Raw genomic sequence first — 14,446 nt, 5'->3', positions numbered from 1 at the left:
TTATAAGTGATAACCTCCCTAATAAAAGAGGTAGAGTTGCTCATCCTTTCTCAGTTATATCTCATGGACAGTCTCCTAATGTGATACTCAAGCTAGAGGCTAGATACATATCCAGATAGCCATTTATATTAAAAAAAATTTAATTGGAACAGTTATAGTGATTTCTTTCCTTTATAGTTCAGAAGAAATTTATAAATTTCTAAAGTAAGAGTTTTAAGTCATGAATGTCATATTTAATACAGGCCTACAGATTTCACTGAATTTCTGGGAAATGCAATTAAGTAACCCCCCGCACAAGTGATTAAAGCAATGTGTCACCCTATATTTCAAGCTGATAATTTAAGGTAGTCATTCTACGAACTGAAGCTGCGAGTATAAAGGAAATAATTTATCTCAATTTGGACATATATTAACTCTTTTGAGTTATTAAGGGTCCTCTGGTGGAATTTTAAATGCTGTTCTACACATATGTTTCTTCACACTTCAAGGGTATCATTTGCATATGAAATTGAGTAATTAATTTTTCAATAATGGACAAGGCACCAGAAATTTTACATTTTTCAGATGCAAATCTATGTTTAAGGTCTACGCACAATCAATATAGCATTTTAAAATGGACATTACAAAAAAAGCATTTTAATATATCTAAGAAAGACAAAATATAAAATACATTTTAGACTAAACTCAGAGAGCTATTAAATTAGTTACTCTGTAATTAAATTATTCTGAATTTTCTTTTGTACTTTAAAGCATTAACTTCTTGAAGATACCTAATTAGTGACTTTTGGTGCTATTATAAAAACATTATTTGCTTCTATTATTTATGCCTATCAAATAGATGTCAAAATTTATTGAATAGATGTTCTCCTATTCCATTCATTTTTACAGAAGATTAAATAATTTACTCATTATCTAGGCAAAGCCCTATGGACAACATTTTGATGATGCCTAAGTCACTCCTAGGTATCATAAAAGTTACTAGAAAGGTGCTAAGGTACAACCTAAAGAGAGACTCTTACCATCAAAAGGTCACTTAGAATCTCTCAGGTTTAAGACTACCTTCGTTTTGCAAATTCATATATTATTTATTTATTTAACACACAACAATGCCTCAGGCACTGCAACAAAATGAGACTTAAAGGATTTATTTGAGTGTTCTTAGGGGATGAAGCAGGCTGGACCCTGGGTTTCTGAGCTTTTAATTCAGTGATTTTTCCACTTCACCATAATGACATATAATATAATCTTCTTTCTGGAATCATCAATATTCCAACACTGTGGAACCAATAATACCACATATTTTTAGATAAATGTTTTGTATAAATAGTTAGAGGGAACCATTTGTTAAAAAGGAAAAAACTAATGTTCAGAACAAGAATTTGAGGGTCAAAAACACTTTAGGGAAATGCTTTAGGATTCCAAAGAAGAAATTCAACAGAGAAAAGTCCCTTTCATATTCACTCATGGGTGGGTAGATGAAAGTAAAAGTTCTGAAATATGAAAGAGCTCTGGAGCTCATTTGGGTACATTTGCCTGTTAACCACATAATATCAAAGAATATTTCAGGACAATTTAATGGACTTAGAAGGAAAGTTTGTGGTGTCACCACACAATTTCCTTTAATATTCATGCTGCTGACATTGATTTGCCTATTGGTCTCTCTCCTGACCAACTTTTCCAGCATCACTGAGAATGTGGGTGAATTGGAGCTACACTAGATTTGCTAGTCATTTTCCAAGATTCTTTTCACAAATAATTTCTTTGGGGGGGAAAAATGGGGGCGGCCCTGGGGGATGGACCTATCCCTGTCTGAATAGACTGTCATGCTACTTCTTAACAATTAAAAACTATAGAGAATCTGACTATTGTCACACAAAAATCAGAAAAATCTGTGCTCATTCTGTTATGACATTTCTCTGGGAGATGAAAATGCAGGCTTTCTCGGACTAACAAATGACCCGCTGGATGACTTGTCGATTTTTCTCCACAGTCACCCTCCACCTTTCCCTTCCCAGCTGAACTCTGACCCCAGGGCTCTCAGACTGTCCTAGAAAGGAAACTCCCCTGATATAAATCCATAGTAATTAACAAATCACTAGTATCTAGTGGCTTCCATTAACATTGTATTTCTAAGCTTCTAAATACAAGTTAAGGAGACTTGTGTGGGGTGGTCCAGGAGGCTATTTTGAACTTTCTTTGAGCGGTTGCATTCCCACTTCCAAAAAATTTACTCGTACAGAGTCCATAAGGATTTTTAAAAGTATACCTGATTTAAGCTCAAGGAATATATGAATAATAACAATAAAGGTGCGAGAGCAGCTTGCAGGAGTGGATGGCATTTCTAACCATTCTTCAAATACTTGCGGAATTTTGCAATTTTGCTATAGTAGATAAAACACTTGGCACAGAAATCCAAACACCTGGATTCACATCCCAGCTCGTCTGCTTACTGAGTTCTATGACTCTGACTCAAGGCAGTTAACCTGAGCCACACTTTTCTCAGCCAGAAATGGGTATGATGCCCGACCCACCACAAGTCAGGGCCACGAGGCCGCAGGGTAGTTACAAGACAGTGACCTCATAGAGAGACCAAAGGAGGTTTGGATTTTACCTTCACCATTTACCACGTTAGAGAACAAGTCTGAGTTTCAGTTCCTTACCTTTCAGGATCTGGGGGAGGATTCAAAATAGCATGTGCCGAATAAGTTCTGGGCCTACGAATAATTGCAATGATCACAAGAGATGTGGAAGGTGCTTGAAAATGGTAGTGTTGTACTCGAATACAAAGTGTTATATTGTTAAATATATAACTATGTACAGCCATAATGCAATTTAGATCACAACTTGAAATCATAATGTATAGTGAACTTGCTGTCTGTGTGCCTGACTATATAAAAACTGAATTTAGGCCGTGTGAAGTCAGGGTTTTTGTCTACCTTGATTAGGACTTTATTCTCAGTCCCTACAACAGTGTCTGGTGCTCAGTAATGTAATAACATGGACATAGCACACACAGACCAGGCATCTCATTTTCATAATAACCCGTGAGCAAGGTGCTATGAATAGCCACAATTTACAGTTAAAGAAATGTGGCGTTGATCAATCTCCCAGCCAGCAAACGGCAGACTCAGGATTTGAACTCAGACTGGCTCCAGAGTCCATTCTCTTAAAGGCTACATTTTACTGGTGATACAGATTTGTTAACTAAATGAACTAACCACCACCTTCTTTTATAATTGTCTGTCAATAACTAAACCATAAAAACATGTTAGTTAAGCTCATTTTATGGAGCTTGTTTTATGAAGGATACTATGTTAGTTAAGCTCATTTTATGAAGAAGGGTGGTCATTTTCTTTTGCTTTCATACGAAGAGACCAAGAAAACCTCCTTGGAGCACTGAACAGAAAACAGACCTGTTTTCTAAACATGCCTGAGGCCAGATTACACAGGGCAGTGAAGGGCAAAGAGGTTACCCATTAAGTCTTAGCGAGCTTTGGGTAAAGTGATTTGCTGCATTTTCTCCTCCAGTTCGGTCCCACAGAAAACATGTACACCTCTGTTAAGCTGTGGGGGTAAACTGTGTTCAACAGACAAGTCTGGCACTTTGGGCTCTCTCTCCCAGAGAACAGACCCCAAGGAAGATGCTGGGGCTAATTTCAAATCTAGGAAGCAAAAATCACACTTCCTAGATTGTATTCTCGCTTAACCATTCTGCAGGTTCACTCACCTTTGGATTTTCCATTTTTCTCTGCTAAGAAGTAAGCACTCTCTAGCCTTGACGATATTTGCCCACAAGGTCGGCTGTGAAAAAGCTGTGTAACCATACAGAGTACAAACCTTCTCAGCTTCAGTTTCCTTAATAATACTTGCATTTTCTAAGTTATAGGTCTGCTTTGTGTCAGAGTGCATGCATCAATAACTATAAATCGCTAGGCAAGTGTAAGAAAGATTGTTGTTGCTCTTAGAGAATGAGGGAGGTGAAATGACTTAATGGTTAAAGGTGAGGTGCGGGCACAGCACTGCCTGTTCCGAACCTGGCTCATGATCCACATGATCTATGACCCTCCTGTGCCCGCGTCCCAAAAGTGATGGCAATAATACTTTATCATTAGGAGTTTGCAAAGTTAAGAGAGTTAGCACATGGAATGTTCCTACAACAGTGTCTGGCATGTTATGACAGTGTCTTAATAAATGTTAATTGTTGTTTATAAAACTGACACACAGCACTTAGATATAAATTTATATGAGGTTTCCTTCCATCCCTAATAAATATTTCCTTTCTGTAAACTCTTCCTGGTCTATTTTGCCTTCATTCATCATCTGAATATGAATGTCTTTTACATTTATAAATAACTCTTAATCATCCCAATTTTGAATATTCATGAAGGATTCTTAAGTTCTCAGAAACATAATAATTTATTCTTTTTTTGAGGTCTGTATCTGGCTCCCCTGTTCTATGAAGGACCCAGATGCTCAGATGAGAATGAACCTAATGACCTAGTGAATTTACATCTCAATCATACAATTCATCATCCTTATTCAAGCTTATTAGAGCTTTTCGTTGCAGTTTAATGCATTTGCTAGGAGGGTGGTGTGAATGGAGGCTTGGATTACATGCTCAACTGATATTTACAAATTCGATTATTCTAAAAAGCCTTGGAATCTATCATCAGTGAATGTCAGTAATGAATTTTATCTGTAGATTAGCAACATTCTTTGGGTCTGAATTTGTATTTCCGACTATTTCTAGGAACTAGTCAGAACTAGTCATTGGGAAACTTAACTGTGTTATTATAGAATTAGCTTCTTTTCCAAAATTGTGTCTCCCTTCCGGCCTCCATCTCGGTAATGATACCATCACTCACTCTGTTGTGTGGCTACCATCTGAGCATCAGCTCCTCTCTCTTACTCCACAAGTCCTCTTGATACTGTCGCCACACATTTCTGGTGCTTATTCTTCACTTTCCAGTCCCTCCCCTTTCTCAGATTAGGCGCTTATGGCCATGTGGGGACTGTAGTAAGCAGCACCTATGGAGGCTACTTGCCTTCAATATCTTATATTATTATTTAATACATTCAATCATTTTCTTAAGCACAAATAAAATACTATTACAAAGCAAAATCAGCTATGTTTTTTGAGCCTAGCAATATTTTATGATTTCTGTCTTGGATCATGGAAGGATATTTCCTTAATTCTTTAGGCTATTATCTTACATTCTGGTCATATCACCTCACTGCTCACAGGTTTTAAAAGCTCCCTTCTATCCAGAGTGTAATGCCAACGTTCACCCTCACTGTGGCTTCCAGGGCCCTTCACAGTCTGAGTCAGCATATGCTTGTAGCTCATCTGAACCATTCCCTCTACGCCCTCTAGTCGTACGGAACCCCTTACTCCTTGCATGCAAGTCTGCATTTGTTCATACAGCTTTGCCTTCACTCAGTTTGTTCTGTCTTTCTTGCCCATCTTTATTCATGCTCCAGAAATTATTCATTCTTCAAAAAAAGTCTCCTTCTCAGGGAAATCTACCTGACATTTTCTTCCTTTTTGAGGAATACATTTCTGCGTTGTCATGGCAATAGAATAGCCATTACCACATTATTTCAAAGTCGTTGTTAAAGTGTTTATGTTTATAAGCTACATTACCAACTTATTATGGAAAAATGGTGTTTCTTGCCTCTAGTCCCTAGATTATTAGACACAGTGCCCAAGGCAAAGCTAACCTACAAACATGTAATTGGGAAGCATAATCTCAAGGAAGTTAGAGTGAAGGAGAAAGTAAAATGATCGTAGAAAAAGAGTGAAGCAAATACCGTATGATTTGTCACTGACTCAGACCAGGTCATCTAGAAAAAAAGACAAATAATGTATCTATTTATTCTCCTCTTCTCTCTTTCATGAGTCAAGCCACCCTGCAGGGCATTAACTCCCATACCTCCAGAACGTGTTGCCTCGACCCTTTGGGCAACCACTGGACAAGCCCAAGCCTCCATGGCTACAGCCAGATTAGACCCAGGAGCTGGAGGTGAGCTGTGATGGTTCCTGTCAGTCCTGGCCGCATCTCCCTCCCAGGGAGGCAGGGACAACTGGTGTTGCTCGGAAATCAGGTAGTGACTTGATGGCCTTGATGATGAGGAAAAGTGGAAGCCATAAAAAGACCAGCCAAACGTGTCTCGGTGATAGGGACACATAAACTGGGTCCAGCCCCCTCCTCCTTGTGCCCTGGCACATCACATGGTTAATGTATAGTAAGTGTTTACCATATGGGGAATGGCACGGTCATCATCCTTGCCACTATCAAATGTCACATGAGGCATAGCCAGCTTATATCTTACTTGGGAGCGCAACTGCAGAGAAGTAACATGCATTGGGTACCACCACGGGCTGAATACCATATGAAGCCCTTTTTCTTCTGCATAGGACTCTTGTTCTGGCTTTCCCAATTTTCTATAACAAGTATTTCTGGCATCTTCATTTTATAGATGAAGAAACTGAGGTTGTGAATTTCCCATTCAAGGTCACATAGCTAGTAATTTGTAGAGTCAAGATTCCTATCCAGGTGGCCTAACTCCAAAGTCTCAGCTTTCCCAAATATGCTGTCCAACTTCGCAAAATATTCCCTAACATCCACGTGCAACTCTAAAGAAGAAAGTTTATACTAAGGCTAGTGATGAGCATAGCTCACAGCATTCTTTATACTGAAATCACGCAATTACTTAGCAACCTCCTCTCCAAAGCCTGAGACAACGCACAACTCCACAACCCACCTCACATCCATTATGGTGCAAACACTCCCTGACGTTGTCATAAGAATTGTCACTACAGAGTCAATGGTTTTTAATTCCCAGAGTAAATTAGGATAAACAATTGATCCATGCTATTTCTTCAGAAATCTAGTTTTGCAGTGTTTGTGGGCTGACCTGCTGTTGAAATTACAAGGGTCTGTTTAACCTCTTCCTGAGAAGTGGGTGGAATGTGCTTCTGCTTGTGGGTGGGTTTCTCCTATGTCATTGAATTTCTCTGGTGACCAGGCATTTCTTGTCTTTCCCCTCCCAGGACAGAGGCTGTGATGCCCCCACATAAGGCTCTGCCCGACTGCAGGGGAGGAACCAGTGAAGCAATTTCAGTGCTCGCTAAGTGCTTAATCAGCCAAGGAGTTGGATGCCTGTGACATTTCACTGTAGCTCTCCAGGAGAAGCATGCTTAATCTCAAAAACATTGACAAAAAGAAGCCACTTATTGTACCTGATGACTGATTATAGCATTGTTTGATTTGCAAAATGTGCCTCTCTAAGCAGTCTCAGTGAATTCCACATCTCCACCTCTAGATTGTATAGCAAAAACTTTACCAAGCCACTATCAGAGTCCTATTCTTGCCCTTTCCAGTAGTAAAAATGTTTCAATGTGTATAAGAAACACAAAAGTGTTGTGGCTGGATTCAGAAAAAAATTTTTATATACGTCATTGCTCGTTTATGAGGCAATCCACAAGAGTAAAAGGCTGGATACAAATCCCAATTACTAAATGGTTGCAGGAATTTCAGACCTGCTACATTCCTAGCCTTACTTGAAAGACATCTATAGAATGACAAATTGAGGAGGTACAGACTTATCATAAAGATGGTTAATGTTTAAGCCACGTCCTACACATCCTCTGGCCTGCAGGTTGAATGTTGAACCACACAGAAGCGGGTTAGAATCTAGGCTCCCACGCTGCTGGTTGCTGATTGCAAATTCCCAATTTCTCTAACCTTCATTTGTCCCATCTGTAAAATAGAAGTAATAAAAGTACCTACTTTATAAGACCATTTTGAAGGTTAAATGACTATATTTATAAAGCACTTAGCGTATCTAACTCAAAGATATTTGACAATTATTACACATGTAGATACAGGAATTCCTTAAAAATATATACTGACTTAGTTTTGTTTTTGTTTGTTTTTTGTTGGGGTTTTTTTGCCTGCTGCCCTTCTCAATAATGTTTAAGATCTTAAGGACAAGGAAGGAAACAAAAAACCAAAAGTCAACCTAATTAATATGAATAAAGAAATTTTTAAAGAAAACATTAGCATCTTATTGGAATCAAAAACTTTTAAATGAATACAAAAGTGGTTGTTGAAGTTCTGAAAATTCCAGGGGTCTTAACTAGAAAGCTGTAAATAAGCCTTCAACCCTAGAAAATCCTAAAGACTAGATGGGGAGAAAAAAATAGAAAGAGCCCACTAAAGAGAATATTAAGGAAGTTACTGGATATTTGAAAAGAATTAGGACAAAGTGGCATGGGGACTTAAATAGATGAAAGAGTTTCAAAACACATTTCCTTCATCCATTTAAATAAATATTCATTGAGTGTTTAATATATACAAGCCTCCAGAAAAACAGAATGATGCAACATGTTCTCTGCGTTTAAGAGAACTTCAGTACCATAGCAGGGTTATTATAGCAGAAATTCACACAAGGAAAAGGGGAGGGAGCACCTCCACCTGCTTGGCAAGGCGAGTCATAATTGGCGGGGTAGAATGAAAGACAGGGCATCCAAACAGACAGACCTCTGCGCACAAAGCCACAGAGGCTTGTAATAACCTGGCATGCTTGAGGAATTGCACGTTCGAGGTTGAGTCGAGGTACACAACTTGAATCAAAGAGTGGGCAGTGGTTCTTCCTTTAGGGCCTTTGCATGCTCCGTGAACTCCGTTCAGAAGGCTCGCTCAGCCGTACTGCACACATGTGTCCTAGCCACTCAAGCTTCAACTTAAATGTCACGTCTCTAGAAAAGTTTTTCAAACCCAGTTTAATGTATCCCCTCCGTCACTCTCCAGCAACGAACTCTAGTTTCATTCTGTGAACAGATTTTATTAATATTTTGTAACTTCCCTTATTGGCTTGTCTGTTTATTTGTTTACAGAGGATTTGTCCTTAATGGTTCCTTGAAAGCAGGCACCCTGGCTTGTTCACCACAATATCCTCATTGCCTAGAATTCTGCCTACCACAAAGCAGACGAGAACTATTGGGTTAATTAATGAAGTAGGCTGGACTTGTAATCAAGGGACAGAGCACGAAGGATTTGTCAGCTGTCAAAAGATTGTGTGTATTCAGTACATGAAGAGGAAGCACTGATGATTAAGGTGTAGAAAAAAAAATATATATATATATATACACTTGATTTCCTGTTAGAAGTTCACTTTTTGATTATGTAGAAAATGCTCTTCAGACTAGTTTGAAATCTACTGAAGTAATCCAGGACATTTACAGTGAGGGACAGAAGATGTTGCTGATTAAAAACAACTTACAACAGAAAAGTCCTAAGGGTAAGGAGACCTGAGGGTGAGGGAGGAATCTAAGGGTGACTCTCAGGTTCATGACATGTGCACAACACAAGTGCTTGAGAACTGAGTTTCCTAAGCTTTAAGGAAGTCAGTAGTGCCTAAAGAACGATGAAAACAGGAAAAGCTGTGGCAATGTAAAATCATGGTGACGTTTCAGAGCACAGATGGGGAGAGTAAGTCTCCTCGGCTACCAACCAGTGAATGAATAGTGATGGCTGTTGGTGGCTGCTTCTCTTTTCACCATGGCTCCGCCTTGCCGCGAGGGGACTCTCGCAGACACGCGTGAACACACAGCCCGCAGGAGCAAGCTCTGTCCACACCAGTTCAGGTGGTCACCCCTCGGGCCGCTAAGTATGCACACCAGCAGCAAGAAGCACTTCAGGAGACAGCCCAAGAAATTCATGAGGCTAAGAAGAAGGTGTGGGGTCAACTGGGCAGAGAATTCCAGAGTCCTGGGTCCCTGGCTAAGTTGGTAGGGGGCGGTCATGGCTCTGCCTGGTCCATCCCCATGGCCTGGAAGATGCCTTGACCAATGGGGAGAACACACAGCAGGAGGAGGACAAGAACAAGGGGCCTGGGGCCGAGGCCCTTTCTAGGTGAGTCTAAAAAAGATGGACTGCAGGAGAAACTCCAGAACTCCATCCTGTCACCCTGAAACCCCACAGAAATAAAAGTAAAAGCCTTCCTCCCCAGAAGCCCCAAACAAGTCTGGTCACAAGCCCATCCTGGTATAGGCAGAAATCACTTTGGCCAGGCAGAATGTGATGGACTATTTGACGTAACCAGGGGATGCTGCACCCTAGCGGGGGGCTGTGAACCCCCTGGTCTGAGAGAGGGAGGTGGTGGGTGCCAGGTGAGATAAGGTGAGAAGGTGCGGAGTGGCAATGACTTTGGTGTGTGCATCACAGATGGACATAAAACCTGATTCCAGGGTGTTATGGAGTGGAAAGCAGAAAGGAATTGCAATGTGTGAAGCAGCATGAAGTGGCCATGAAAAGAAAGGTAAAAACATAATTACAGCAAAGAAACAGGGGTAAGGTCTGATGATAGTTTTGCAATATAGGGAAAGCCTGTACATGTTTGAATACAGAAGAGAGCTTAAAACTTGAAAGTACATATAACATTGTGGTTAACAAAGGGGGGCAAAGATGGAAAGAAGGGGAAGGGACTAAAAGAACATGTATGAATGACCCAGGGACATGCATGGCTGTGTTGGGATTGACCGTGGGGGGCGGGTAGGCTGGGCAGAGGAGGGCAAAAGGGGGAAAACGGGGACAACTGTAACAGAATAAGTGAGAAGTTTTAGAAAATGTCGGTTCTGATTCAGCAGGTCTGGGGGTGGGGCTTGAATTTGACCTTTCAGACAGGCTCCCAGGTGACCCTGCTGGTTCATGGGCCTCACCCCGAGAAGCAAAGTATATGAAGAATTAAGTGTCAGAGAAAGAACTGGGTTGAGGTCGTGTCCAAGGAAGGGGAGACAGAAACCAGAGATTCGCAGACAGTGCTCCCCTGGGTCCCTAACAGGGGCCATTTCCCCAGCAGAGGGGCACACGAGAGCGCTGTGGAGCGAGCGATGTTGGCACATTTCAATGTCCTCTAAAGAATATCCTGACTAGAGGCTCACCTAGTATAAGCATGAAACAAGAATGTCGATCCTTATACTCTTTTGTCCTTCCTATGCCCATGCCCAATGAAAATATGGCTTTCCTGTGTGTTTGTGTGTGCTTAGGGCATGCGTGCACAGACATGTGTGTCTACATTGAATTCTCTTGACAGCCTAGAAGCTGACCACACTTTCAATCACATCGTGGGTGGTTCTTCACAAGTTAAGTTTCAACCGGTCACATGAATAATGAAACTGAGTGAGTTAGGGATTCACAAAGTCTTCATTCTATACCTCAGAGGTCTGAAAAACTATATAAATTTGCCAAGTAATGAGGTGTCAGCATCTTAGGGTGACAATAGTAAAAAGTACCTCATTAAAATAAGGAAGTAATCATTAGTGAAAATCTATTTCTGTCATTTTTGAACTGAAACAAAAATTATATCATTTTCCCACAGATATTGACCTCAGCGATGACTTTTCTGAAACATTAAATAGGGTGTTATCATGACGAACATTTTCAATAAAGTCTTTTAATTGAAGTTTCAAAGTGCTTTTTTATAACAAATCTACCATCCCCAGTGTCTCAATTTAGTGTTGGAAAATAAAACACTCTTGCAAGTATAAAATGTGTAGCCTAGGATTTTACCTTGATATATTATTCTTTGGAGAGTATTCTGGAAATACAGTTTGTCCCTCAGTATCTTGACTACCTGGTAAAATTTGAGAAGAATATTTCCCTCTTGCCTCCTCCTGGATCTTCAGTCTATTTAATGCTCATCTCATTGTCTTTAAAACAAGAAAATATAACAGAAATCATAGGAATGTCTTTGAAACCTGTTGTTTTATCTCTGCAAATAAGTTTTGTTTGTTCGTTTGTTTTTTTAATCTATCTTAAGCCACTTAATCCCCCTTCACCTATTTCTCCTGCTTCCCACATTAAGTCTTTCATTTCCTTAGGCTGGACTTCTTTATGACTGGCTTTTTCAATGACTGTCCCCAACTCATTTTCCCATTTCAGCTTATATGTCACCTCTTCAGAGAGGTTTTCTTAATCTCCCCTCCATAAAGGGACATTCCAATGTTCTCTGTCATAGTTCTATACTGAATCCCATCATTGCAATACTCAGAATTTACCTGCACTTGTTTATTTCATTATTTTCTGTCTCCTCTTTAGAATTCCCAGGGCATAGCCTCGGCAAGATATTCTCCTTTGGTTATGGTTGTAAGCCCGAAGCAAGCATATATCACATACCATTTACTCTCATGATATGTTTTAAATGATTATAGGAAGAAGGAACATTCCATAAGCTCATTTAAATCAAGAATCCGCTCCCTGACTTTTATGTATTTCAAACTTGTAGCTCCGTGCTTGACGTAGAGTAGGTGTACAACAAATATTGGCTGGGTTGATGAGTGAGTGATCAGAGAAATGTTTGCAAATGTGAACAATTTCACTCCTAGCAGCCACAGAAGAAAGAAGAAGCGGGGCCCAGAAAGTCATGCTATAAAGCTCATGTATCCACCAACCACAAGTACCCTTTTGATTTTGGTTGATATTTGTAAGGCTTTTCCCTGGTCTTTCCAAATACAACCTATGAATGCTGTGCTGAGCGTACTTGTCTAAAAAACTCCTGCAAAGAAAAAATTCTCTAATTTTCTCCAAGGTTTCAGTTTACATCAACCTGTGCTATTACGTTCTGCTTCTCTGGAAGCATAGACAGATACTTAGAAAAACAATGTTCTTTCACCACACTGAAAGAGGGACTGCTTTCCTCCCGATCATGACCAATGACCTCCCTCAGATGTTCTGTGCCTCATGCCATGAATTTTTTTTTTCTTTTTTGACTTTTCACTTAGAACCTGATTCAGAAAGTATACTTTTAAGAAATAAAGGACTCATTAAGATGGCTGTTTTTAAGAGTTGAGGCCAGCCCTATTTTGGTGGCTTAGTTGGTTGGAGCATCATCCTGAATACCAAAAGGATGCAGGTTCAATTCCCTGTCAGGACATCTACCTAGGTTGCGGATTTGATATCCAGTGGAGGCACATACGGGAGGCAACTGATCAATGTTTCTCTCTCACATCAATGTCTGTCTGTTTCTCTCTCTCCCCCCCCTCTTTCTTCCTCCTCTCTCTCTCCCCCTTTCTTCTCTCTCTCTCTCTCTCTCTCTCACATCAATAAAAATATCTCCTAAGGTGAGAATTTAAAAAAAAAACAACTTGGGGCCCTAATTCCAATTTCGAGGGTCCATGCCTGACTCCCCCGAATACATGTACGACCTTGAGCAAGATGTTTAACCTCTGGAGGACACCTACCTGCAACATGAATATAATAACGTCTAACTCATGGGGGTTTTTGTTTCCATTAAAGGAAATACCTCATGTAAAGTACTTCATATATGTACAGTAACAGGAAGTTATTAGTGATTAATACTTCCTTGTGCCTGGGACATAGTTAGGGCTTGACATTAGTTATTATCAATTTGATATTCTTTTGTTTTTCATTTGTAGAGGGAAATTCCCAGGTATTTGGGAAAAGTAAAGGGTGGGAAGAAAATATTTGTCACTTGCCTCGTGTCCATTAGGAGTTATGAATACCATCATTCTCTCTCCTAATAAAACAGGATGAGAGAGAGCATAAGAGGAAACGTACCTCTCTGCAGCTCACTGGAATTCCCCAGGAATAGGAAGCCTTCAGAGCTGTGGTGAGAACCCTGTGTGTTTTCTGTTTTGCAAAGTCATTGTGTAGTAGTTTTTTCTACATCTCTTGGCCTTTCAAAGTTTGCCTCAACAGTTAGATGTGTTAACGCTATCAGATGACAATGTCTTTGAAATCAATTGGAGTAAGAGAATGGCAACACAATGAAAAAAGATACATCTGTATCTAAAATAGCATTTTAACAATTCATCAGAAAAGCCATTCTCACAACAAGCTCACTAACACACTTTGTGTTAGTGTGTACGTGTGTGAATATAATGAATTAAGTCCAAGGGCCAATATGGACAAAAGCATATTTTCTGTTTATACCTCCCCCAAAATGCATCAGTTCCATTTTCATTTGAAAAAGAAATACAGTCAAACAATTCCTTAACAAGTTGTTCTCTAAAATACTCCATCTCTTTATCCTGCTTTAAATATCTATTACTATATTATAGATTTGTCAGTTTATTTACTGTCTATCCCACTTATGAGAACTTAAGCCTTGTGAAGGCAAGGAACTTGTCCATTTCATTCTTACCTATATCTATAGCACATAGTAGGTACTCAATAAGTATTTGTGGAATGAATAAATATGTCTTAAAAATCTGTGAAATAGTGAGACACTATACATATATGCAGAGCACAGACTCTAGTCAAATCACTGACTGAACTCAGTATGAGCAACAGTGTGGTATGGCAGGATTATTAGCCTGCCATAAATCAAGAATCTGCTCTTTGATTTTTATGTTTTTCAAACTTGTAGCTCCGTGCTTGACATAGAGTAGGTGTACAACAAATATTGGCATGAGATCTAG

This window comes from Pteronotus mesoamericanus, unplaced genomic scaffold, assembly GCF_021234165.1.
Source record: "Pteronotus mesoamericanus isolate MK-2021 breed Mesoamerican mustached bat unplaced genomic scaffold, CSHL_Meso_final scaffold_85, whole genome shotgun sequence".
NCBI lineage: Eukaryota > Metazoa > Chordata > Mammalia > Chiroptera > Mormoopidae > Pteronotus > Pteronotus mesoamericanus.
Note: the sequence above shows the minus strand (reverse complement) of the source record.